Here is an 861-nt window from a genome sequence, read left to right on the forward strand (position 1 = left end):
TCTTGAGTACTGTTGGATGCAGCTTGCATTCCATTCAGACTCTGAGAAATCATATTGACTTGCTGAGTCAATATTTTATTCTGAGCCAATATGGCATTCAGAGTATCAATTTCAAGAACTCCCTTCTTCTGAGGCGTCCCATTAGTCACAGGATTCCTCTCAGAAGTGTACATAAACTGGTTGTTAGCAACTATGTCAATAAGTTCTTGAGCTTCTGCAGGCGTTTTTTTTAGGTGAATGGATCCACCTGCAGAAGTATCCAATGACATCTTAGCTAATTCAGACAGACCATCATAGAATATATCCAGGATGGTCCATTCTGAAAGCATGTCAGAGGGACACTTTTTGGTCAGTTGCTTGTATCTCTCCCAAGCTTCATAGAGGGATTCATCTTCCTTCTGTCTGAAGGTTTGAACATCCACTCTAAGCTTACTAAGCTTTTGAGGAGGAAAGAACTTGGCTAAGAAAGCCGTCACCAGCTTATCCCAAGAGTTCAGGCTATCTTTGGGTTGAGAGTCCAATCACACTCTAGCTCTGTCTCTTACAGCAAAAGGGAAAAGCATTAGCCTGTAGACTTCAGAATCTACTCCATTAGTCTTAATAGTATCACATATCTGCAAGAATTCAGTTAAGAACTGAAAAGGATCTTCAGATGGAAGTCCATGAAACTTACAATTCTGTTGCATCAGAGAAACTATTTGAGGTTTCAGCTCAAAATTGTTTGCTCCAATGGTAGGGATGGAGATGCTTCTGCCATGTAAATTGGAATTAGGTGCAGTAAAGTCACCAAGCATCCTCCTTGCATTATTATTATTTTTGGCTGCCATCTCCTCTTCTTGTTCAAAAATTCCTGTAAGGTTG

General features: G+C 40.3%; 1 non-coding gene across 1 annotated transcript; it reads left to right on the forward strand.

Annotated features, from left to right (window-relative positions):
* The first annotated feature begins 323 nt into the window (after positions 1–323).
* On the forward strand, positions 324–431 carry LOC148564211 (small nucleolar RNA R71). Its single transcript, XR_015884884.1, has one exon. It is a non-coding gene; the product is annotated as a small nucleolar RNA R71 (small nucleolar RNA).
* The last annotated feature ends 430 nt before the right edge of the window (positions 432–861 follow it).

This window comes from Arachis ipaensis, chromosome B5 (assembly GCF_059453495.1).
Source record: "Arachis ipaensis isolate K30076 ecotype BB chromosome B5, ASM5945349v1, whole genome shotgun sequence".
Classification (NCBI taxonomy): Eukaryota; Viridiplantae; Streptophyta; class Magnoliopsida; order Fabales; family Fabaceae; genus Arachis; species Arachis ipaensis.